The following is a 27,579-nucleotide window of genomic DNA, read 5'->3' as shown; positions in this document are numbered from 1 at the left end:
CTGCAATCGTAAATCGAAAGAAAAGAAACGTCAATAAAGCTTCCAATAAAGAGCTCCATGCCACGCACTTCACAGTACTGTCTCAAGTGCAGCTGTAAATACATAAATCTAATCCAGGAGGACGCAATGCAGGAGGACCAAACACATACACTGACGGAAAAAAAAATCGCAGGGCCAAGAAAGAGTTGTGCGACATAAACGAAATTTAGTAGGCGTGTTTCTCAGATTTCTCGCCAGTCGCATAGGAGTGGCGCTAGTAACTCCACTATGAGGATGGACATCGGATTTCCTTTAAATACACTCTGTAGCAGTCGTGAGCTTTAGTCACCGTTGAGATTGCACGTGGTGAGTTGATGTTAGTCAAGAATGCCTTTAAGGCGACAAAGACGCCATTATCAACACCTCACTGAGTTTGAACGAGGTCCTCTAAATGGGCTTCAAGAAGCTGGCTGTTGCTTCTGCGATACTACAGAAGACTTGGCTGGAATGTTGCCACCGTACATTATTACAGGCAGCGGTGGTCATGAGAGTGTATGATCACAAGAAGACCAGACTTCGGACGACCACGTGGCACTACCTAGAAGGAAGACCACCGTGTTCAGCATACGGCTTTGGTGCATCGAAGTGCGTCTGCAGTAGTAATGTGAGCAGCAGTTCGCCCCACAGTGACACAACGAAAAGTTACAGATCGGTGACTTCAAGGAGAGCTCCGAGCCGGACGCCCTGTACCGTGCATTCCGGTGGCTCCAAACCATCGTCATTTACGACTTCAGTGGCGTCAGGCGAGAGCTAATTGGAGGGTTGGGTGGTGATCTGCTGTGTTTTCTAATGCAAGCTGGTTCTGCCTCGGTGTCAGTGATGACGGTGTGTTGGTTGGAAGGAGGTCAGTCGAAAGCCTGCAAGAAAATGTTTGCGTGCTAGACACACTGGACCTACACCTAAAGTTGTGGCCTGGAGTGCCATTTCGTACGACAGTAGGAACACTCGTGGTTATCCCACACACAAAGACTGCAAATTTTTACGTCAATCTGGTGACTCGACCTGTTGTGCTGCCGTTCATGAACAGTATTCCAGAGGTTGTTTTCCAACAGGATAACGCTCGCCCACATACCTCCGTTTCACTCAACGTGCTCTACAGAGTGTCTACATGGTGCAGTAATCTGCTCGATCACAAGATCGGTCTCCAATCGAGCACATATAGGACACTATCGGACGACAATCCCAGCGTCAGTCAGAATCAGCATTAACTGCCCCTGTATTGGCTGACCAAGTGCAACAAGCATGGAACTTCTTCCCACAAACTGACAGCCGGCAGCTGTACAACACGATGCACGCACGTCCCCGTCCTCGCATTCAACATTCTGGCGGGTACACCGGTTATTAATGTACCAGCATTTCACATCTGCAGTGACTTATCTCGCGCTTACAGTAACCTATGATATTACAATGTTAATCAGTGAAATATGTTACCGAGACAAATGTATACCCGAAATTACTTTACTCTACATTAATTATTTTTTTGCTGTTGCCCTTTTTTTCCGCCAGTGCATTTGAACTGCGATTCTTCGCAACATTAAATATTGTACTCGTTATTTAACTGGCAGATGACGGTTACAGTGGTCTTGCACTACTGCGGTAACGAACGTTCAGTGGCAATAACTATCGAGCCGAGTGCACTGCGGGTGAGCGTGCAGCATGGATAGGGCGCTTCCCCTCGCGTGCCTCCAGCAAATTAGGCACTGTCGGCGCGTTTCCGTTCGAGCGAGCACTCGCCAGCCCCTCATTACGATCAGCCACACGTGCCGAGGCCTGTTCAACGGCTCATTTCTCGCTACGAGTGTGATGTACCCTGTTTTATATATCTAACTGCATCATTTCTACCATAGCCCAAAATAAAAGGAAGTGTCGCTATGGTTTAATGTCCCAGCGACGCTGAAGCCATTAGACACGGAGCACAAGCTGTGGTAAGACAAAGATGAATAAGGAAATTTTCTGCTTCAAGTGGTTTTGAGGAAACAATTGAAGACTTAATTATGGATACCCCAACAGGGATTTGATGTCCAATTTTCCCGATTTAGCGGCACTTGTCTTAAATGCAACGCCAGACAAAAACGTAAGAGACTGTGAAAGCAGTGTCTTGTTGCAAAGCGTTATCATCAAACTAACTCAGGCAATAAGAGGGTCGCCGACAGACATTTCAGTTTCAACGCTGTCTCAGATAGGGCAGTTATTTATGTGTACACTGTTTTTCACCTCACGGTGCCTGGCCAGTGTTGAAATTTTATCCGCAAAAGAAGTTTCTTGCGGGGCACTAGAAGTTGGTAGGTAACTGTCCTTCTGTTTTGTCTACCACAAGACATATACAATTTATAGTCTTCAGGCTGTCTCGCGCAAATAATGAGAACTGGAAAAGTCGGGATAACAAGGGAAAAGAGCGTAAACCCCTAGACGACAAAGTGAAAATTTTGTATCTCAGGCATTTACGCACACTGGAATACCTCATATTTCGTAATTTTAATCCACTGCCACATCACTAATACAAAATGAAAAATAAACGCACAGAATGACCTGTTCTATGTGAATGAAGTTTCATTCAAGTATGCATATTGAACATTATATATGGTTACAATCTCGGGCTCGTGCGCATCCAAACAGATTGACCTGGACACAAACTTCAGTATTTAAGGTAGCCCCCCCCCCCCCCCCCCCCACCCGAGCTTCAGTGTAGTCAGATGTTTGTGCATAGAAAAACGATCGTAGAGGTGCGGATATCGTCTTGGGAGATAAGGTAACATTCTGCTTCAACCTCTTGTTACAATTCGTCAAGAAATGTTGCCAGCCCACACATCCGCAATCTGGTGATAGTGCTGACAAGGGACGTTTTGGAATCTTCTGCTATGTGTTGTGGAGCATCACTGACATACTTCCAGAAGGGCGGTTGATCTAGACCAGAATCCTAGCAATATTCTAAACTGTTCCCTCTTTGGTGTCAGTAGAGTACAAACTTTTACTCCCTATTTGCCATATACCGTACAAACGACCTGCCCCGGCTTCGCACAGGAGCGGTATATACAAATCTTGCTCAAAAGTCAGTCTGCTAGTTAAAACCATATCAAAATCCCTACAATAGTTCCTAATATAAGCCTTCAGTTCTGTACAATTTGCTTAAATGATGTGCGGAATGCTACACTCTCCCTGGTCAAACAACAGAGCGACAGGGTTAATGATATCTCACCCGTTGCTTATTAATTTTCATTACAGATATTACAGATAAATTCTGACGTTGGCTGCATTTTATGGTATGGTGGGATATATATATATATATATATATATATATATATATATATATATATATATATATATGTGTGTGTGTGTGTGTGTGTGTGTGTGTGTGTGGATGTGTTAATTTTCGGCATATGCTCCGCGTACAGAGCTTTCAAATTTACTTGCACAGCGCTCTCTTGCATTTGTGCTTTGAAATGGACTGGGTGTGCATCTATCGAAATATCGGGGGTTGTCGAACACGTCACCCGGCTGTATTCCCGTAAGTTATTTGAGCACGGAAAGAAATTCAAGTATCACACATGAAACAACACTCTCACGAAACACCTTAATGTGGAAAAGCTTTTCTTACGGCATGCGATTGCGACTGAAAATAGAGATGTCAGTCTGAAACTTTAATCATGCAGTTGTATCACTATTACTCATTTACAGTACAAATTATACTTCTTCTCTCCGACTTGTCAGTTCAGCTTGATTGTTGTACCTAAAATCGTTCATAATAAAATTTTTATTAGTGTATGTTATATCTAAAAAACAGACACACCGTAATAAGATCAACTTCTGTTGGTATATAACATTTATGTAATTTATTAATTAAGGTTTCTGTCAGAGATGCAAACAATATTTTTATTAATGACTAATTTCGAACTTTTCGTTCATTCTGATACCGTTATCTACACTGATGAGCCAAAACATTATGACCGCCTGCTTAACAGCGTTTTTGTTCATCTTTGGAACGAAATAAATCACTGACTCTGGATATCGGGGATCCAACAGTTTGTTGGCAGGTTTTTGGAGGTATGTGGCGCTAAATGTCTACGCATAGGGCATATAATTCCCGTAAATAACTGGCCGCTGATTTGCGTACACGGTGGTGGCGCCCGATAGCGACCCAGATGGCTGCCATAGGATTTACACCTGGCGAATTTGCTCGCCGGGACATGAGAGTGAGTTCACTACAATGCTCCTCTCAAACCGCTGTAGCACGTTTCTGGCTCCACAAGACACGGACAGTTATACTGCTGAAATACGATATCGCCGTCGGGAAGATTTCAAGCATGAACGGATACAGGTGGTTCGCAGCTGTCAGCGTGTACTCAGTTACTACAAAGTCCATGCAAGCGCAGGACAATGTCTTCCATAGCACAACACTGCTCCCACCAGCCTGTGTCTGTGGCTGTCACGCTGTACATCTTGAACCGCCGTTGACCTCGATGACGCCGCTTGTGGAGACGACTATTGACCTAGTGTAGCAAAAATCCGATTCACCCGAAGAGCCGACACGTTTCCATTGATCGACGGTCGAATCCCGATGGTCCCGTGTCCACTGCAATCTTATTAAGCGATGTCGTTGGGTCAACATGTAAACAATTAGGGGTGGTCTGCTGCGGAGCTCCATGTTCAACAAAGTACGATGAGCGGAGTACTCCGAAACACTTGTGCGTGCACCAGCAATATGCTCTTTCGGCAGAGATGCCACAGGTCACCACCTGTCCTGCTTTACAGAGCAGACAAGCCTCCGAACCCCACTGTCTGTGAAGAATCGTAGACGTCCAACCAGTTACCGCCTAATGGTGGTTTCACTGTCCTTCTACCTCTTTCCGTAGATGCTCACGACAGTAGTAAATGAACATTCGACCAGCTTCGCCGTTTTCGAATTACTCGTTCACAGGCTTTGCATAATAATAATCTGCCCTTCGTCAAAGTCGCTTATCTCAATGTATTTCCACATTTGCAGCCCGTATCTTCGCTAGTGTAATCCCCCGTTCGCGTCTGCTCCGCTTAAATACTCTTATTACAGCGCCAGGTGCCCGTAACGCCATCAGGCGGCTTCCAACGTCGTGGTGGGCACTGGTCATAGTATTTTAGCTTATCACTTGTATATTAGAAGATACAATGTTATTAACAAAACGTGAAATAAAACATTGTCAAACATTTTGTGTATACGGATTACAGTTGTCGCCTGATAAGCGGAAAGACTTTCTTTGAGGAAAAAAAGCAATGCAGTTCAACAAAATGTGTGTTACCATTAATTCATCAGAGTCGAACGTTTATATTACTTTCATGACTGTTGATAGCACATTCTGATATGTTTCGACAGATTCCATTTTATTCGTTTGACGTAATCGAGTCGACGAACGTGCTTCCAGACATCTTCTGACGAACAATCACCATTAACAGTCTCAAATATCGTCTCTGAGGATGTGATGGAATGCGATCCACGACACTGGCGCACAATTTGGCGATCGGGAACTGTACGCCACACTCCATTTTCTGGTTTTGGGCGACATTCTGCAAACGAAAGTTTCTTACACGGCCTGAACTCCGGACCGAACGCCACCACATTAGCATATGATAGCGTCATCGATAAGAAAGATTTTTGTTTTGTGCGTAGCTGACTGAAATTTCTTCGCGTTATTGACTTTAAAGCTTATGCTGCTTTATCTCAGACATTGCAATTTTAGCCACCAATGTAAATGATTAAACATGTTTTGAAAAGGGGGTTATATCTTCTCCTTCTATTAATTATACTAAATTAATGTCATGACTCGCACCGAGGTGAGAAAAGTTGTGGGATACCTACTGATATCGTGTCGAGCCTCCTTTGGCGCAGCGTGGTGCAGTAATTCGATGTGTTGTGGACTCAAAACTCGCTGGAAGTCCCCTGCAGGAATATTGAGCCATGCTGCCTCTATAACCGTCCATAATCGTTGCCGGTGAGGGATTTTGTGTACGAACTGACTTCTCGATGACGTCCCATAAATGTTAGATGAGATTCAAGTCGGGTGATCTTGGTGGCCAAACCATTTGCTCACCAGCATGTTCTTCAAACGAATCGCGAACAGTTGTGGCCCAATGACAGTTCCAAATTGTTTGAGAACGTGAAGTTCATGAACGTCTGCAGATGGTCTCCATGTATCCGAACATAACCATTTACAGACAAAGATCGGTTCATTTGAACCAGAGCCCAGTCCATTCCACGTAAACACAGATCACACAATTATGGAGTCACCACTAGCTTGCACAATGCCTTGTTCACAACTTGGGTCCATGGCTTCATGGCGTCTGCACCACAATCGAAACCTACCAACAGGTCTTACAAACTGAAATCAGGACTCACCTGATCAGGCCACGATTTTCCAGTCGTCTAGGGTGCAACGATATGGTCACAAGTCCAGGAGAGGCACTGCAGGCGATATCGTTCTGTTAGCAAAGGCACTCGTGTCGGTCGTCTGTTCCCATAACCCATTAATGCCAAATTTCGCCACACTGACCTAACGGATACACTTGTCGTACGTCCCACATTGATTTCAGCGGTTATTTCATGCAGTATTGCTTGTCTGTTAGCCCTGTCAACTTTACGCAAGCGCAGCTGCTCTCGGTCGTAAAGTGAAGGCCGTCGACCACTGCAGTGTCCGTGGTGAGAAGTAATGCCCGCAATTTGGTACTCTCAGCACACTCTTGAAACTGGGGTTCGCGGAATATTGAATTCTCTAACTATCTCCGAGACGGAATGTCCCATGCGCCTAGCTGGAACTACCATTCGTGTTCAGAGTTGGTTAATTCCCGTCGTGTGGCCATAATCACATTGGAAACCTTTCTACATGAATCACCTGAGTACAAATGACAACTCCACCAATGCACTATTATACCTTGTGTACTCGATACTAGCGCCATCTGTGTATGTGCTTATCGCAGTCCCATGACTTTTGTGATGTCAGTATATAACCTTTATGTTAGCATTATATTAAACTCATAGGGAAATATATTAATGAATTAGTTGAACGCTAATTTTTCAATTAAATTTTGTATTGTGAACCCTTTACTGTGCGACTATTCGAAATATATGAGCTTTCCACCACACTGCCGTTAAGAAAATGTTATGTAGCACTCAGTTTAGCCGGCAGCTGGTGGCCGAGCGGTTCTAGGCGCTTCAGTCTGGAACCGCGCGACCGCTACGGTCGCAGGTTCGAATCCTGCCTCGGGCATGGATGTGTGTGATGTCCTTAGGTTAGTTAGGTTTAAGTAGTTCTAAGTTCTAGGAGACTGATGACCTGAGTGTCTCCAACCTAAAAGACGCTTAGGGCAGAAACAATGTCGCTAGCTGTCACCCATTAGGTCAGCGTAATTCTTCAGAATGTTTTGTGTCGTTCATTTTCGACCACGAGGGGGGAATCATTGCAGAGTGCATGGCTGCGAATGCTACGAACTAAGTAACCACAGTGGAGCCTGAGCCGCACGACGTGACCTGGTTTCGATTCGTGGCACGCCGCGCCCAACTACTGCAGAAAGTCAATGCCTTGCGACAGATATCGTCAGTCTCTAGACCAAACTGTTAATAGGATGACAACGTGCGCAGTTTTCCTTTCAGACTATTGTGTTCAGGGTGAAATGTTCTATACTCTGAATATAGCATAACAGTTATTCATTGCTAATGCTACCAGTCAGTATTGGTTACAATAGCGGCGTGTTCCGATAACATAATGAAGTCGCGTTTGGACCAGGCTACACTCATCATGAGTCAAATGACATATAGAAATAACACAGTCCCAAACTGTAGCTTAATGAACCTAATTTTCCTAGAGAGCATCGTATTACTTAGAGAGAGAGAAGAAAGGGATCCTACATTTGCCGATGTTACTATCTGGCCCCCATCTTCCCGCCTCCCACAACGTAAAAGTGACAGCCGCATATACAGCACTAGCGTTTTTGTCGCTGTCCTGTTATTACTGAAGCACGCAACAAAAACAGCATATGGATGCCTATTTTTACCTTATTCTCACCGACATTATATCTGCTAATGTTTGATTTTGCAGTCAGACAAGATTTCAAATTTCCAACACAGCTGGAAGTTTTGTAAAATTTTATTTAGACATAAGTATATCTCTCTATAAGCTCCTATCGTTAATTCTAAAAGTTTCATTTATGAAACGAGCTCCTCGTCTAGGTCTTGAAGACCTAAGGGATGTCGACCAGCTGCCGTGCCATGCGGTGTCAAGCGAATGCATTACGGTGAGGCATGTGGCCTCCCCATCGCTCTTCCGGCCGTTCTGACGTCTTTCCAGATCACGGAACCGCGCTTCTCATTTAAGTAGCTTCTCAGTTGGCAGCACAAAGCTGAGAGCACCCCGTATCAAAAGGTTCGTTTGTATCAGGTGGTTATTGTTAATCTTACGGTGTTCCAAGCGCTGCAGTGCAGGCTATTTACACCGCAGGACCCTGAAACATCGTAGGTGTGTTCATTAATTGGTGCGTTCGGCGAGTATACTTGAAAAAATAATAGTTGCACTTTTTGCCACCAGTGAAAATATGGCGCTATAAGCAGTCAAATGTGAAATGTTTCCGGTTTTAATGTTAGGATGCTGCTTGTCACTTGGCGACACTTGTTCATCCCCTTTGTAAATCGACGGTTCGTGTAAAAGCGTAAGTGGGTTGACGTTTTCCGTACAAAACGCAATGGAAACTGAGAAGAAAGTCCGTTGACTGCTGAGTAAAGTTGTTTTATTAGAACGGTAGCCATAGCACTACTGCAGTGTGGGAATATTGCCGAGAGAAACAGCTGCAAACAGGCCTCATGTCAATAAATTGGCTAAAGAATACGATCAAGAAATTTGAAGAAACAGGTGAATTAAGTGTTGCGGCAAGGGAGAGGGAGGCAGCCCATTCACATAGCACTTGTTGATGAAGTTGCTGTAGCTATAGCAGCACATGCCTCAAATTCTGCAGTCAGCGATGTCACGGGAATTGCCTCTCCCCTGGTCAACGGTTCAATAGATTTTGAGGCACACTTTACATTGGTATCGCTACAATATTCAGAACGTGAAACCCCAAGATAGAGTATAACGCCGTCACTTTACCCTTCGTTATTTTAGCACGCGTGGAAATGGATGACATGTGGTCGGGGAATATTGTTGGCGTGGATTAGGCACATTTCACCCTGCACGATGCCGTAAATGCTCAGAACTGTAGCATATTGGGTTCTACTCAGCCACATGCTGTGCGGGAACATCGACTGCACTCAGCTGATGTGACTGTCTGGTGTGGATTCACAAGCGCATTCACTCTCGGTCCTTTTGTTTTCGAGGGGTTGACACCTCGTGGGTCTGTTAGGTGTACAGAGTGACATCTGCACGTTGTACGGACCCTCTTGCGCAACGTGTGATTCCAGCTTTGCAAGAACGCAGCTGTGTTCACACCACTATTCTCATGCAAGATGGGACGACACCACATATCGCTTGCCAGCTGATAAATTTGCTTGTAACGACCGCATCGTCTCTTGACAGTTTCGATATGTGTGTCCCTCCACATTCGCCGACTTAAATGCTTCCGACTTCTGGTTGTGGGGATATCTGAAAGGTCGTGACTATCAGAGATGCATCCGTACTCTTCCTGATTTGAAGAGTAGTATATGACGACACATCTCTCTGATTACACAGGATATGCTGCGAGAAACTGCCGACCGTGCTGTGTTACGGATGCAGCATGATGTTGAGTCGGGAGACGATACTGAATACATGTTTTACCTTCCGACCATACCCTAATAAACGTGTCAGATGTACAGGTATCATGTGTCTGATTATTCTTCCCCTATTCCTGCATCCACCCTGTTGTGGGTTGGCAGGAGATCCAACACAGTGTTAGTAGAGGAAGCCGAAAGGCACGCGTTTTAGCTCACGCAGGCTGGCGTGAGGTCTGGAACAGGACAAGGAAATTAGAATTTAGAAAAAACGGACGTAGCTGGTGGAATACTTAACTTTAATCCATTAATGATGAGTGTCGCTCTTGACGGTACATGATTCAGTATCAATAGCAACTGGTAATGGCGCCTTGCTAGGTCGTAGCAAATGACGTAGCTGAAGGCTATGCTAACTATCGTCTCGGCAAATGAGAGCGTATTTTGTCAGTGAATCATCGCTAGCAAAGTCGGTTGTACAACTGGGGCGAGTGCTAGGAAGTCTCTCTAGACCTGCCGTGTGGCGGCGCTCGGTCTGCAATCACTGATAGTGGCGACACGCGGGTCCGACGTATACTAACGGACCGCGGCCGATTTAAAGGCTACCACCTAGCAAGTGTGGTGTCTGGCGGTGACACCACACACACCACATCTTGACTGCTTAAAGCGCCATATTTTCACTTGGTAGCTGGAAGTGGAATTATTATTTTTTCAGAAAACTAGCGCAAGCTGTCCTGAGGTACCAGGGGTTGACCCATGCTGAAACAACCATATTAGTACGTCGTGTTGCCTCCACGGGCGGCAATGCAGGCACTGACTTCGGCATCCAGTCGATCGTACGGATGTTGAATAATTCCCTGGAATACGGTATGTCATTACTGCTGGACCTGTTCACGTAGTTCGGTAAGAGTTGTTGGTTGACGAGTCGCACGAGTCACTTCTCGTCCCATCATATCCTACACGTGCTCGAGTCTGGAGATCGTCCTGACCAAGGAAGTTGCTGCACGTTTTGCAGAGCACGTTGAGTTTCAAGGGCAGTGGAAAAACATATCACCTTCCTATTGCAAGAAAGGTGAAAGAACGGATCTAATAACATTCTGCACGTACAGAGCGCTGGTTAGCGTCCTCTCCGAAAACATCAAAGTTGAACGTGAGTTGTAGCTTATCGCACCCAGACCATAAGGCCAATGCTTCAAATGGTTCAAATGGCTCTGAGCACTATGGGATTTAACAGCTGTGGTCATCAGTCCCCTAGAACTTAGAACTACTTAAACCTAACGAACCGAAGGACATCACACACATCCATGCCCGAGGCAGGATTCGAACCTGCGACCGTAGCAGTCGCACGGTTCCGGACTGCGCGCCTAGAACCGCGAGACCACCGCGGCCGGCCATAAGGCCAATGCGTCTTGGACGAAAGCACTCTACGAGAAAGCGCTCACCATTCCTACGCCGTATGCGCAAACGACGATCACTTGCATGCAAGCAGAATCTGCTTTCATCGCTGAAAAATACGGTGCGCCATTCCACCTTAGAAGTGATCAACTGACAGCACAGTCGAGCCGTCGAAGCCGATGCTGTGGCTTGAGTGCAAGATGGGCTAGAGATGTGCGTGCCCGCAGTCCCACTGCTAACAACCAGTTGGCAACCGTTCGTGTTGACACGTCTTGGATGGCAAGGCCTCCTACCTGTGCTGTGGTAGCCTGCCCTTGCAATGCGACGATCCTAGCGGGCGTCGGTGCTGTGTGGACGTCCAGAACCTCGTCTACAGGTGCGAGAATGTTCACGTGCTTACCGATAACAGCATCGTTTCACAACTGACGCAGTACGTCCAGCTTTTGTGACAATTCTCCGAAAAGACCATCCCGCCACTTGGAAGGCCACAATTTGACCCCTTTCAAACTCGCTCGGTCGACTCTAGGAAGCACGAGTGAGTCACTGTGGCATGCTTGCCTGCTTGCTTCACGCGTTTGCATCACACTGAGCATTCCCTACAAAAGGGTAGACACAGATCGGCTTCTTGCAGCTATGCCACAACGCTATCCGTTGACAGACGACGTCGAAACCATTATTAGTACATCTACTACCCCCAAAGTGGCATGTGCCGTCATCGACTCAAAAGCGACGCAGTCTTTCCAGGAGTACTACTTTTTTCCAGCAGTGTGTATTATAAATTAAAGTCTTCCACCACTTTTGCTGTCTGTATGCTTGGGCTAATCTCAGAAACTACTGTAGGGATTTTGAATCTATTTTCACTAATAGGTATACTGATTCACAAGAAAGGTTTGTGTAAATAAGTTATTGCCATTCCGCCAGACACATCGTACAGCTGTAGATACTTGCCATACATGCGAAGCCGGGACGAGTCCCTAGTCGACATATATCACCAAATAACCTAAATTTTAGGAATTTATGAGCATTGCGTAACCTCACCACTTTCATTTCTCACCTTACGAACTTGTCTGAAAATCAACAAGAAAACTGTTACTGTAGAGGTATAGTAGACTACCTAGGCACTGCTCTAATGATTACTGTTTCCAAAATGATATCTCGACTCTGAAGCAGAAGTCAAAAGGAACACATCCTAGTTCTAGTCCGATTCCGGAAAAGAGTTAGGTCTGACGGGAAGTTTCAATACACCGCTGAGTATGAGAACTGAAGCACCTGGGAGGTAGCCATACATTAACATCGTGTCACAGCGGAGAGTGATCCTCATTACTATTATAAATCGCCCAACAACATACACTGTGTTGTCGTTACCGCAAAATATAGCTTCAACCACAGGAGATCTACCGACAGCCTCCTGCAGAGCTGTTCGCTTGTTTATCGTCTATTGTAAGTACCAAAAATGGTTCAAATGGCTCTGAGCACTATGGGACTTAACATCTATGGTCATCAGTCCCCTAGAACTTAGAACTACTTAAACCTAACTAACCTAAGGACAGCACACAACACCCAGCCATCACGAGGCAGAGAAAATCCCTGACCCCGCCGGGAATCGAACCCGGTGTAAGTACCCTCGACTCACCACAAACAGCAGTGGGGTTTATGTTTCAGGTACGGATAGTGACGCCCTGCATCGCAAATGGATTTCTTTTCCAATACATAGCGGAGAAACTTTTCAAACCTCTACTGCCATATTGGTGTTGGATAACACTTGACAAGCACGAAACGAGTTGCTGGATATCCTCCAGAAGGATATCGTGCCAAATTCTGTCCAATTGGCGCTTTAAAGCGTCAAAATCACAAGCTGCTTGGAAGGCCCTTGCTGGTCAAGGTAGGCTTTGGAAAGCACGAAGACAAGCCGTAGAAACTCACGTCGAGTGCGGATGGGCATTGTCTGGCTGAAATGTAAGCCTAGGTTGGCTTGATATAAATGACAACAAAAATGGGCGTAGAATATCGTCGACGTGCCGCTGTGCTGTGAGGGCTCAGAGGACGACAACTGAAGAGGTTCTGCTATGAAAAGAAATAGCACATCACAGCGTCACTAGCTGTTGGGCCGTATGACAAGCGACAGTTACGTTGGTACCCACCACTGTCCAGGGCGTCTCCAGACACATCTTCAGCTCGTAATATCACTGACTGGAGTAGAAATGCCTTCAAACTGAGCCCCGACGACCAGCGAAGCCGTGTCTGGAGATGCCAAGGACAGCAGCCGGGTACCAAGCTGACTGTCGGCCGCCAGACGGCCCGACATCCAGTAGTGGTGGTCTGAGGAGCCATTTCTTTTCATAGCAAGACCCCTTTGGTTGTCATCCGCGACAACGTTACAACACAGCGGTATGTCGACGATGTTCTGTCGCCCTTCATGGTAAGCCATACTGGGCCTACATTTCAGCAAGATAATGCCGTCCCGCAGACAGCGAGATGTTCTAGTGCTTGTCTTTGTGCTTGGCAAACCATATCTTGTCCAGAAATGTCGCCGAATCTCTCCCCAACTAAGAACGTTTTAGAGCATTATGGACAGAGCCCTCTGACCAACTCTGAATTTTGACGACCTAATACGCAAATTGAACAGAATTTGGCACGATATCCTTCAAGAGGACAGCCAATAATCCTATTCATCAGTGTCAAGCCGAATAACTGCTTGCATACTGGACAGAAGTGAACCTACGCGTTATTGACTAGCACAGTTCGTGAAGTTATTTCTCTTGAAAAATTCATCCACTTTTACTGGTACTGTAATAATTTTTTTTTGTTTGGAAATCTAGATCACATCTACTGATTTCCGTCCCATTCGAATTGTTCCTTTGTGGTGCGTCGTTTCGTTTTTCTTAGAATGTATTTATCGGTAACCTAGACCAAGTGCAGGTCGGAAATTCTCTCTAAAGTCGTATTCCAGGATGCAGAAGATAGCTTACGTATAGTACTCACTCGTGAGTTAGACAAAGAGGTAAGGTACTGAGTTGAGTTCTTCAATGTACTGAAGCTCCACTACGTGGAGTTTTTTAGACACTTGAAAACAGAAACATATTTCTACGATCTTAAGGAATGCCAAGGCAATTAAATACGAAGCACTACACCGGACTGAAGAAGGTTGATGGACGAGAGCGTCCGTTGGTTGTCTGTTCGAAGAACCCATGTCAGCACAGGACCACGCTATAGCTCACTCGTCTATGGGAATGACTCTTTTACTTCTGTTTTCGTAGTCCTAATCAGTGGTAAGACGCATCATGGTGCAATTAAACCAACACGTTTATAACATTTTGCAATCTAAATTATTAAAAAGATAGCAATTGCAATACAGTTAATCAATATATTTTTAACATTCTTGTGATGAATTAACTGATTTGGAAACAGGCACATAACATGAACTAAACGTTATACGGACCAAATGATAGCTTCCAGAAACTTACAGGCAACCTATATGCGTTGTAAACTAATGTTTAAGGGTTCTCCACTACTTCTAGAACTCGTATTATTTTTTTATTTGGATTCAGGAACACATCAGAATGTACTAGCCAACCGAAAAATATCTGTCACCCCACGAACTTGGCACCGAACGAGGTGGCGCAGTGGTTAGCACACTGGACTCGCATTCGGGAGGACAATGTTTCAATCCCGTCTCCGGCCATCCTGATTTAGGTTTTCCGTGATTTCCCTAAATCGCTTCAGGCAAATGCCGGGATGATTCCTATGAAAGGGCACGGCCGACTTCCTTCCCCATCCTTCCCTAATCCTATGAGACCGATGACCTCGCTGTCCCCCAAATACCCCCCCCCCCCAAATCAACAACGAACTTGGCGCCACGAGACACGGAGTGCACGAAATGCGTACAATTGTGAAAGAAGTAGAGAGGAATCGTTTAGACACCTTCATGTTCTGAGAATCGAATAAACCGCTGACTACTGCAACTTTGGCTTAGGACACTTCTCAAGTCGTGGCGTCCAGTTTAGGTAACACGGAAATGCCGAGGCTGGTCGTGCGGTTCTGTATGTTTTGACCTCATCAGAATCAGTCAGAGGTGAACGTGGATGTCAAAGGCTTACGTGCTGTGCATACCTAAAAAGGCAGCAGCATATAGGGAACTGAGATGGGAAAGCAATTCTCGAAAAGGCACAAGTATTTTGAAATATATCGTTCATAGTATGTGACAACACATACGTGTTCCCAAACAACATCGTCAGTTACGACGTGAGAAATGAAACATTGCGAATAATCAATAGAATAATCTGAAACAGTTACCTGGTCAGGTGAATCAGACTTACTGCTGTTTCGCATCTGTGGAAGCACACAAGCCAACGACCGGAATGTGCTGCATAGAGTAGCCGGCCAGGTTTTGCTGGGACTTGCGGCTTTTATAGGAGGCACCATCAAGGCAATAGTCAAAGTCAAAACTGTTTTGGCTACATTGCATCTCTCCATGGCTTCCCTACAAGACAAGACGTTTTCCAGTCGGACTACCGTCCCTTCCAAACGGCTACAATAGTGTCGCATTTGTTAAATAAAATGCTGAATTTTTCCAGTTACCATCTTGGCCTTCGGATTATCCACGTACCAACCACATCAACCACATACAAAGTGGTATTGAGTGCAAATTCGTAGCTCATTGACCATTTACTCATAACCAACAGAAATTGTGTGCTCAGCGTGTGAACATTCTTAAGTGCTCCTAGAATTTAAAACATCCATTCTACATCGAAATGCAGATGTTTTCGATGACGAAAACAACCATCTGGCTATTATATGAGTTATACTAATGTTACACATGATTCTTATAAGTATGTAAGTTCTCCAAAAAACTCGTTATTTCTGTGAAGGAAATTCACGCAGTTCATTCCATTGGCACACAAAACTAGTGCAACAGTTTTATTCTGTAATTAGCATTTTTATCTTCAGTAAGTGCGTTTTTCTCTTTTCTCAACAAAGAGGTCGCGAACCTTGAATTCTTTTGTGGGCACCAGAATTAGCGCAATGAATTTTAGTGTTCCAGACGTCTCACAATGTTTTTAATCACTTTAAAGACATCCTCCGAGTGGTTTTCATTTTCACATGGTGCTTCCTACGTTTTAATGCAACCTGGAAATTAGTCTGCCTTCTCCTACGTTGCACGGAACGCAAGAGCTTCAAAAATTCACCTATCAGCACTTTAGATACCTGACGCGCGCGCCAGTCTTGTCTGAGACGAATGCACGCCTGCTGATGCATCTTCCGTTGTTCGCAATTCATCTACCACGCTTATGCCTAGTCCGCGAGTACGCAGGGTGTTTCCGTAAGAGCGTGCAAAAATTTAACAGGCTATAGAGGATGCTCCACTGAACAATTTGAGGCAGGGAACCTAGGGTCGGAGCAGTCAGCTTAAGGAGACAATAGGAATAAAATCACATTACTGTGTACTTTTTTATTTACATTAGTTTTAGTTAACTGCAAATTGACACAATGAACGCACCATTTATACTGTAGCTTACAAAATGTTCTGAAACTGACGGCCATCAACCTCAATGCAAGCATGACATCGGCGAATAAGATTCTGACGCACCCTGACAAATATCCCGGGTGTGTTTCTAGCCACATCGCAGACAGCAACAATTCTGGCAACTAAATCCGTCTCCATTTTCCACTGGGGTCTCATACACAAGCGACTTTAGATAACCCCGTAGGAAATAATCGAGAGGATTCAGGTCATGTGACCTCGCAGGGCATGGAATAGGACATCCCCTTCCAGTCCAGTGACCAGGAAATACAGCATTGTGATTGCTGCGGACATCCACACTGAAATGAGGTGGTGCACTGTCATGTTGTATCCACATGCTCTCACAAAGAGCCAGGGGTACGTTCTCCAACAACTCAGGTAGAACTCCTTGCACGAACCTCAAGTACAGGTGGTGATTCAGATGGTTGGTAGAAGATTGGACCAATGACATTGTCTCCTACAATGCCGACCCAGATATTCGCAGCAAAACGTATTTGATAGTGTGTCTCCACTGCAGTACGAGCATTCTTCTCATCCCACACATGTCTATTCCTGCTGTTCGTCATACCATCACGATCAAATGAGGCCTGTTCAGTAAACAGTACGATTTGAGGAAATCTGGTCGATCAATCCATAGTTGGAGCAACCACTGATACAATGCGACCCTGGCTGCAAAGAGAGTCTAACGAATTGCATGAACTCGTTGTGGTGATATGGGTGTAACTGTTGTTCGTGGAGTGCTCGCCACAGGCTACTATGCGCAGCGTCCATTTCACGTGCAATATGACAAGTACTTTCATGGGATCCGCTGCACCACTTTTCTTCACCTCCTCATCAAAATCGGGTGTGCGAGTGGACCTCATGTTACCAGGACCCTCGTTTCTTCTTTTCAATGAATCAGTCTCCCTAGTTCGTCTATCGCGGGAAATACACATTTTTCATGACGAATGGTGCCAGTGAGGAAATCGTTCCCTGTACATTCTTTCAGCAGCGACAGCATTGCATCGTATTTCCCCATACACAAGGTACATGTCAGTGAGTTCTGCGAAGTCCGCAGCTCGTGGTCGTGCGGTAGCGTTCTCGCTTCCCGCGCTCGGGCTCCCGGGTTCGATTCCCGGCGGGGTCAGGGATTTTCTCTGCCTCGTGATGACTGGGTGTTGTGTGGTGTCCTTAGGTTGGTTAGGTTTAAGTAGTTCTAAGTTCTAGGGGACTGATGACCATAGATGTTAAGTCCCATAGTGTTCAGAGCCCTTTGAATCATTTTTTTTTTTTTTTTAGTTCTGCGAAACTACCGGTACTGCTCCATCGTATTGTACTGTACGTCTCTGAATACCGCTGAGTAATGAATGGATCTATCATTGATTTATAAGACCTTCGGGCGTGGGATAACGTAATTACGATAAAACAGAGCCACCTTATAGAAAAACACAGTAAACAAAACTTGCATCATGATGTCCTAGTAATCAGGCTCGTCTTCTTTGTTTCCTTGCAGAAAATAAAGTATGTACACGTAAACAAACAGCACAGTACGTGTAAGCTTCTACGAATGTTAGTTGTAAATAAGCTGAAAAGCAGTAATGCTAGACAAAGCGGTAGACAAGTTTACTTCCATATCTCCTTAAAGCTGTCTTTTCTGACGCCAGGTTCCCTACCTCAAATTGTTCTGTGGAGCATTCTTTATGTCCTGTTACATTTTTGCATGCTCTTACGGGAACATCCCGTACATCTACTCATAGAGATTCACATATTGTGGCGATTCACAAAAACGTCGCGCCTGTTTCACGAAACGAGACAAAAACAATTCCTCGCACTGACTTGGATATCTCTCAAGGTCAGTTGTCGCTGGTTCGGTAGGAAGGAAAGAACAATAACTTTTGACATGTCGACGTCGACAACATTGGAAATGGAGCACCGGTTCAGTAGAAAAGGGTGGCGGAAGTAGGCGAGTTCTGATTCATCCCCGCGTTCCCGTGGAATTCCTCAGATACACCTGATTCAGGGCGACTCCTCCTGCATATAAGTCCAGTCCTTAATCACTATAGCCGGCCGTGGTGGCCGAGCGGTTCTAGACGCTACAGTCTGGAACCGCGCGACCCCTACGGTCGCAGGTTCGAATCCTGCCTCGGGCATGAATGTGTGTGATGTCCTTAGGTTAGTTAGGTTTAGATAGTTCTAAGTTCTAGGGGACTAATGACCTCAGAAGTTAAGTCCCATAGTGCTCAGAGCCATTTTGAACCTTAATCACTATGCTATACAGCTCGATCACTGGCTGAAAGAATTAACGACCTTTCGTCGCATCGTTTCACAACTTTCACTGTAAGATATTTACGGTATCATTCTGCAACTGTCTTATTGTCAAACGTAACAATTATTTTGAAAGGTATAGAGATATTAAAAAGACAGAATATAATGTTTTCGTGCTTTTCATTCTAATTTCTAGACGGATAACTCAATGGAATATGAATGATTCAATTTCCAAGGTTTCTTAAATATCAACAATAAATCTTCTCGATTCACCATAAACTATCTAGCGAGTTTTGGTTGTTTCTATGGCACTGGTAACGATTTCTGGAGGAAAGGGATTGAAAAACTTTCAGATATTCCTGATTTAGATTTACGTTTGACCTACGATCATCACTTAACCTAGCCAGTAATACATGAAGTTCGTAAAGACTACATTGTGCAAATTACACCTAGTCATACGGCTCCAACATTCTCCCGTCCACACATGTACACGCTCGCACGCACACATACATACACACACACTAGACCCGGATTCAGGGGGTGAGGGGTGGGGGCAAACGTGTGTATCTGCCCCGGGCTTGTTTCACGAAGCGACTAGCATCCAGCGCATGTTGGTCTATCGATTATTCATATGATTTTGAAACACGTCCCAGTTGGCTTTCGAACACATTCTAAGTTGATTTATGAACGAATCATAAGTTCATTTTTGAATAGGTGCATAGTGTACGTGATGTCTCTGCCAGGGGAGTCCCCGTCGCATCTAGAAATAAAAAACTTTACCGCAGACAAAAGGGGTCGGGGCAATACGAGCTGAACCGAATAGACCAGAACGTGTGAATGCCAATCGCTGTTGTTAATGTGGTTGATCGGATGTGCGAATGATCAGCGTTGTTACAATTATTAGTGAAATCTATAGGTTCAGATTACCAGAGTGGAAATGAACGACTAACAGGAATAACGGGTAAGAAAAATTACAAATTATCATCTCGATGTATCCAAGAAAATGAAATCTTGACAGAAAATTTTTTTTGCCGGATTCCTAGACTGCCAGTTGTACAGAAACCGGTTAGCAACCGCTTTAAGTTCTATTCACGGAATAGCGCAGAAAATTCGTTCTAGGAACACGTAATAACGCCTAACCACAGAACAAACGCGGGATAACGGTGCCTGTGATTCCGGCAGGGCTAGTGAAGTTAACCGGAGGATAATTTTTAACAATGGCAGGAATAGTTACAGCATTAGTTCGAAAATGGTTCAAATGGCTCTGAGCACTATGGGACTTAACATCTTAGGTCATCAGTCCCCTAGAACTTAGAACTACTTAAACCCAACTAACCTAAGGACATCACACACACCCATGCCCGAGGCAGGATTCGAATCTGCGACCGTAGCAGTCGCGCGGTTCCGGACTGGGCGCCTAGAACCGCTAGACCACCGCGGCCGGCACAGCATTAGTGATGACAAGATTGTTTGTTAGAACGAGGAAGGAGAAGAAATGGTGACATCACACAAATTACATGGAAGAATACGACTATTCCCAATTTATAAAAAAATTTTGTACTACTGCTACTTTTCGGTGTTATGCTTGAAAAACTGGACTGTATGAATGAAATGTGAAACTATTTCCTAACTTAAAACTTATTGTTTGTAGTAGGCCCACTAGGCATTTGATATTGGCACCTCCTGAATTATATTCTGTCGTATTAGTTATGTAAATGAGGTACATAAAAGCGACCATTTGTGCCAAAACAGTCTCGCTTGTTTGGCGTATGCTACAACTGCTGGAATATTAGAAAGGCCTATTACGTTTTATCTAGCAGACAGTGGCAAAATAGACGTAATCAAATCGAGAAATCACACCAGTCTTACGTACTACTCGTATTAACAGCTTTTTCAGTATTAGACAATGATTTAATTGTGACTTTTGTTTTGGGGTAGTATGTCACACTGGCCGACTGGCAGTAGGAGAGGCACCACAGGGCATTTTAATTTCCACTGTTCTGAATAAAGGTCTCATCGATTCCATTACAAGATATACATATTTGAATTGCATAGAGCGAAATGTCTTACATTTCCACGAGCATTCGCTCAAGGGGTGGAGGGGCGCCATTGTGAAGTTTTTGCTTCCGTTGGGAAGTATCGTAGATCCGGGGCTCACACAGACACACACACACACACACACACACAGGCGCACGCGCGTTTACAAGTTATTTGCTTATGAATTCAGTAATCTATGATTTAGCACGTGAAACGCCGTATCATTTCTAAGAAACGGAATACGTGTGGCTATTACGATTTTAACATGCTCTTATCTTAGCTTGTCTCATGTAGCCTGCAGGGATCCTCAAAATTTCATTCAGAAATTTTCTTCGGGTTTTGTAAGCACATGTCACACATCTCTTCCAAAATTTAAGTAAGAGTCTAGTCAACGAAATACAGCTTTTTGTATGTCATAAATGATAATTCAGTGCCTATGGTGACCTCAATTCAAAATGAAAAGGTTAGCTACACATGTCCACTTATTAATACTGCAGCTGACAATGGCAGTAATGACATTATGTTTCAGCAGAACTACAGACCTGACAATTCTTCTCTGTGGAGGTTCTAAATATTAAGGAAAATATCACTGCTAGTAAATCTTGGTTATTTTTGAATCTTTCGCTTGTTACAGCTGGTATATTACTTATTAAATATGAAAATGTCATGAGAGCAACAGTCGTGACTTGATACCCAGAGCAAATTATCTGTATAGCTTCCTACGGTCATGATATATTGTAATAATCATAAATTTTGCAGCGACATCCAATTCCATCGATGTCTGCCCTCTTTATGTTGCTTTTTGAATGGTGTCTCTATCGAATGAACAGCAACGTCTCACGAAAACTACTGTGAAACGTTAAGTTACACAGTTCTTTATTCTTGTACACTACTGGCCATTAAAATTGCTACACCACGAAGATAACGTGCTACAGTCGCGAAATTTAACCGACAGGAAGAAGATGCTGTGACATGCAAATGATTAGCTTTTCAGAGCATTCACACAAGGTTGGCGCCGGTGGCGACACCTACAACGTGCTGACAAGAGGAAAGTTGTCAACCGACTTCTCATACACAAACAGCAATTGACCGGCGCTGCCTGGTGAAACGTTTTTGTGATGCCTCGTGTAAGGAGGAGAAATGCGTACCATCACGTTTCCGACTTTGATAAAGGTCGGATTGTAGCCTATCGCGATTGCTGCTCGCGTTGGTCGAGATCCAATGACTGTTAGCAGAATATGGAATCGGTGGGTTCAGGAGGGTAATACGAAACGCCGTGCTGGATCCCAACGGACTCGTATCACTAGCAGTCGAGATGACAGGCATCTTATCCGCATGGCTGTAACGGATCGTGCAGCCACGTCTCGATCCCTGAGTCAACAGATGGGGGCGTTTGCAAGACAACAACCATATGCACGAACAGTTCGATAACGTTTGCAGCAGCGTGGACTATCAGCTCGGAGACCACGGCTGCGGTTACCCTTGACGCTGCATCACAGACAGGAGCGCCTGCGATGGTATACTAACGACGAACCTGAGTGCACGAATGGCAAAACGTCATTTTTTCGGATGAATCCAGGTTCTGTTTACAGCATCATGATGGTCACATCCGTGTTTGGCGACATCGCGGTGAACGCACATTGGAAGCGTGTATTCGTCATCGCCATACTGATGTATCACCCGGCGTGATGGTATGGGGTGCCATTAGTTACACGTCTCGGTCACCTCTTGTTCGCATTGACGGCACATTGAACAGTGGACGTTACATTTCAGATGTGTTACGACCTGTGCTTCTACCCTTCGTTCGATCCATGCGGAACCCTACATTTCAGCAGGATAATGCACGACCGCATGTTGTAGGTCCTGTACGCGCCTTTCTGGATACAGAAAATGTTCGACTGCTGCCCTGGCCAGCACATTCTCCAGATCTCTCACCAACTGAAAACGTCTGGTCAATGGTGGCCGAGCAACTGGCTCGTCACAATACGCCAGTCACTACTCTTGATGCACTGTGGTATCGTGTTGAAGATGCATGGGCAGCTGTACCTGTACACGCCATACAAGCTCTGTTTGACCCAATGCCTAGCCGTATCAAGGCCGTTATTATGGCCAGAGGTGGTTGTTCTGGGTACTGATTTCTCAGGATCTATGCACCCAAATTGCGTGAAAATGTAATGACATGTCGGTTCTAGTATAATATATTTCTCGAATGAATACCCGTTCATTATCAGCATTTCTTCTTGGTGTAGCAATTTTAATGGCCAGTAGTGTATTAATCGAATTAAAGCAAAAATATTCCATGTGTCGACTGTTATTCAGACTGCTAGTCACACCTGAGAATAGATATAATCTGTATTATGAAGATTAGCATGCTATAGTAGCTGCAATGCAATTGAGTTGTTGACAGTGGTGTCCAACGAACGGCATTTCTTTGAACATTACCTGTAGGAGACGAACTAAATAAATTCGTGATTCTGTCACCGATAATGATTGGAATATTTTTTGTAAGTCCTTGTTTATTGGTATTTGAACACGAAACTTTATTTTCTGAATTTATTTTGTTGGTTTGCGAGAGCGTGGCTTTACTGTCTTCGGTGGACTCACTGTTTTTGTGAAGTGTAGACGGCTGTCAGTTTCCGCCTCGTAAAGCGAGTCGTGAAGAAGCACGTGCGCGACTTATCGAGTTAGTCACCTCCTGCGGGGGAACACGCCCCGCAGCGCAAACGACAGCTGCGTGCCGCGTGGTGCGTGTGCGCGTATTCCACGAACCGGGGGGCGGCCCGAGCCACGTCTGCTGCGGACGTGTGTCTGTCGCAGACACGCACCGTTACCCACCTGCGACTGCGTCTCGTCTCCACAGGGCAAACCATAGATTGTATTTACAAATATAGGCTGATCAAAATTACGTTACCAGCAAAAGGTACATGCACCTAGGTGACAAAAGTCACGGTGTAGCGATGCGCACGTGTACATATGGCGGTAGTATCGCGTACATAAGGTGCAAAAGGTCAGTGCACTGTCACTTGTACTCAGCTGGTTCGTGTGAAATTGTTTCCTATGTGATTATGGTAGCAACACGGGAATCGACAGACTTTGAATGCGGAATGGTAGTGGGAGCTTGACGTACGGAACATTCCATTTCGGAAATCGTTAGGGAATTTAATATTATGAGATCCACAGAGTCAAAAGTCTGTCGAGAGTACCACTTTTCAGGCATTACCTCTCACGGTGGACAACGTAGTGGCCGACGGCCTGTACTTGACGACTGAGAGCAGCGGCGTTTGCGTAGCGCCAACAGGCAAGCGACACTGCCTCAAATAACCGCAGAAATCAATGTTGGACGTACGACGAATGTATCCGTTTGGGTAGTGCGGCGAAATTTGGCGTTAATTGGCTACGGCAGCAGACGACCGACGCGATTGCCTTTACTAACAGCAAGACATAGCCTGCAGCGCCTCACCTGGGTTCGCGACCATATCGATTGGACCCTAGACGACTGTATAATCGTGATGGGTTCAGATGAGTCCAGATTTCGGCTGCAAAGAGCGGACTGTAGGGTGCGAGTGTGGCACAGAGCCTAAGAAGAAATGGACCCAAGTTGTCGATAAGCCACTGTGCAAGATGGGGGTGGCTCCGTAATGATGTGGCTTGTGTTTATGGGGAACTGACTGGTTCAACTGAATCGATCATTGATTGGAAATGTTTATGTTCGGCTACTTGGGGACCTCTTTCAGCCATTCGTGGATTTCATATTCCCAAACAACGATGGGAATTTATGGACAACAATGCTCCAAATCGCGGGGCCGCAATTGTTCGCAATTGGTTTGAAGAACATTCTGCACAATTTGACCGATTTCGCCTCCCAGATGACCCGACATGAACGCCATCGAACATTTATTGGAGACAATTGAGAGATCAGTTAGCGCGTAAAATCCTGCACCGGCAATACTGTTGCATATTTTGACGGCTATAGAGGCAAAATGACTCAACATTTCTGTAGGGCACTGCCAACGTCTTGAGTCCAGGCCACGTCGTGTTGCTGCACGACGCCGGTCAAAGGAAGTCAGACACGATGTTAGGAAGTATCCCATGACTTGTCACCCAGCTATACATTCCTTTCATGAAATGCGTATTTAAAAGAAAGTTACCATTATTTGTAATTTACATTGTGGCCACAGCTTGGTTTTCATCATAAGTGACACACAGAGAGCAACAGTTAACACCAGCAGTTAATAACAGTTTTGTGTCACTCAGTGGATGGGTTCGATACTTTCAATTGGATGTCACATTGCGACCCGCGTGTGCTGATCTACCCAGTTTAAGAGGGAAAGGGGATCTACATTTTAGCCGGCCGGAGTGGCCATGCGGTTCTAGGCGCTACATTCTAGATCCAAGCGACCGCTACGGTCGCAGGTTCGAATCCTGTCTCGGTAATGGTTGTGTGTGATGTCCTTAGGTTAGTTAGGTTTAAATAGTTCTAAGTTCTAGGCGACTGATGACCTTAGAAGTTAAGTCGCATAGTGCCCAGAGCCATTTGTACATTTTAATTTAGAATCCGAACCACGTCTTCCTGTCGACATTTCACATCGTACAGAAGTGAAAGCTAGTTTGAAAGAAGACTAAAAATATCCGTAGTCCTTCGTTGAAATGGCTCTGAGCACTATGGGACTTAACATCTGAGGTCATCAGTCCCCTAGACTTAGAACTACTTAAACATAACTAACCTAAGGACATGACACACATCCATGACCGAGGCTGGATTCGAACCTGCGACCGTAGCGGTCGCGCGGTTCCAGACTGAAGCGCCTAGAACCGCTCGGCCACACCGGCCGGCAGTCCTTCGTTGATTTGTTCCTGCTACCTCTCGGGTTCCAGGCACGCGCTTTACCAATAAACCATCAGGCCTAGGTACAGTGTCACGTGAAAATCGTACACACGTTTCATGGGAAATGGATAATACCATTTCACGTATTCGAACCATGAGGTCACTGATGTTAATTTTCCTGATGTACACAGGGTCAGGTCAGCGCCACGATCCACAACGACCGACTCCCGTAGCTGGAATGTATGGTCAAGGCATGCAGGAACAGTATGTGAATTATGGGATGGTGTGCCATCATTTCGGAAGAAACCCAAGCGTCGAATCTGAAGCGGAAAATCAGCAGTCTTTTGCAGCATTGTTAAGTACACGTCTGCATTCAATGCAGGGGTGTCAAAGAAGCTTCTATATCTAAATCCACATAGATACTCCGAAAGCCACCGTACGGTGCGTGGGGGATTGTACCCTGTATCGCTACTAGTCAGGACCCTGTTACTCCAATGGCGGTCGCACCATATCAAGACATTCACCTTAAGGGAGTCACTTTTATGTACCCCAATTTTATGAGTCTGATGTGTCTTGCCACGGTTCGCGCGGCTCCCCCCATCGGAGGCCCGAGTCCTCCCTCCGGCATGGGTGTGTGTGTTGTCCTTAGCATTAGTTAGTTTAAGTTAGATTAAGTAGTGTGTAAGCCTAGGGACCGATGACCTCAGCAGTTTGGTCACATAGGAACTTACCACAAATTTCAAAACAAAACAAAAATCGCTGTTCTAAGAAATGCTGTTAAATTAAGAAATCCACTTGTGTGAAAGGTAGCCTTATTGCCCAATGCTAATATATTCAAAATGCCCACCTGAACATTAGCTAGTTCAGCTAAAATCTGAGAACATTCAACTCTAACACGTTTTTGCTCCGTTGTAACGGACTGGACGGTTTCAATGTGGTATCGCAGGGTCATATTTCAAGGAACACCATATAGTTGAGTGCGGTATCGAGGTTTCAAACTGCACCGCTTGGTTGACTTTGAAGAATTGTGCACTTCACCTTGCTGTACGACAGCAACGCTCATTTCAGATCTCCCATCTAGGATGTCTTGCATTTCCTTTATCATTATCTGGTACTGATCCAGGTTCCACACACTTTACCCAGTGAAGTGGCGCAGTGCTTAGCATTCGGGTGGACGACGGTTCAATCCCTCGTCCGGCCATCCTGATTCAGGTTTTCCGTGATTTCCCTAAATCGCTGCAGGCCGATGCCGGGATGGTTTCCTTGAAATGGCACGGTCGATTTCCGTCCCCATCCTTCCCTACTCCGATGGGATCGATGACCTCGCTGTTTGGTCCCCTCTCCAAAAACCGACCACACACTCGTAATAACTGCGGCGAATTGGTAACAGTAGAACGCTCAAGGGTGGGAAACGTTACATTGCTGCTAAACCACTATATATTTTACTACTCCATTTTTTATTCACTGGAATTCACAATTTAGAGTTTCTGCACAAGTTGATTACAATTATAAGGTCTCCAGTGGTACGTCGCATACAAAAAAAATATCCTGTGTTGCAACCTATACTGACAATACCAGACTGATGGGAACCACGAATTGCTATCAGCTGCAATCGTAAATTTATCGAGGAGATAGTAATCTAGGGTTAAGCGATTTGGTGAGTCACGGTGAGTCATTTACAAATCGATTCAGTAACAGTCGACGGATTACAGTCAGAGAATAATACTTTGCCTTTAGCTTGCTACAGCTCGCCTGTCCTCCAGTGTAAATCAGTCATCTATTATCGAAACTCACATACAAAAAAGAAAAACAAAAAAGCTC

Source organism: Schistocerca americana, chromosome X (genome assembly GCF_021461395.2).
Source record: "Schistocerca americana isolate TAMUIC-IGC-003095 chromosome X, iqSchAmer2.1, whole genome shotgun sequence".
Taxonomy (NCBI): domain Eukaryota; kingdom Metazoa; phylum Arthropoda; class Insecta; order Orthoptera; family Acrididae; genus Schistocerca; species Schistocerca americana.
The sequence above is the reverse complement of the archived record's forward strand: the minus strand, read 5'-3'. Positions refer to the sequence as shown.